A 428-nucleotide genomic window follows, 5' to 3' on the forward strand; every position below is an offset into this window, starting at 1 on the left:
ACACCACCACCTGCCCAGCAATAGTCAATATACAGAAAAAACTCTGTTCCCAAAACACAACATGGTAGACGCGATTCCTTCAAAATGATGATCGATAAAAAGTTCCAGAAACCATAACTTTGTATAATAAGGTACACTATAATATTACTCAAAATAGCTTGCATGGCGTATGAAAAAAACCATGATATCTAGTGTTCTCTTTTTCCACTATAATAATAGTTCTCATTTAAGCATAAAACGCGTGAAAATGTATGCAATCCATTTAAGTTCGCGTCCCAAATTGCAATGACCAAGAAACATGAAGATATGGAGGCATTATGAGCAAGCCAAGACATAATTGCAAAAACAAAAAATCTGAGCAACATTAAAACATTTCATTTAATCCCACACCTTATACATCATACAGGTACACTGAGAAATGCCACTTT

Source organism: Penaeus monodon, chromosome 34 (assembly GCF_015228065.2).
Source record: "Penaeus monodon isolate SGIC_2016 chromosome 34, NSTDA_Pmon_1, whole genome shotgun sequence".
NCBI lineage: Eukaryota > Metazoa > Arthropoda > Malacostraca > Decapoda > Penaeidae > Penaeus > Penaeus monodon.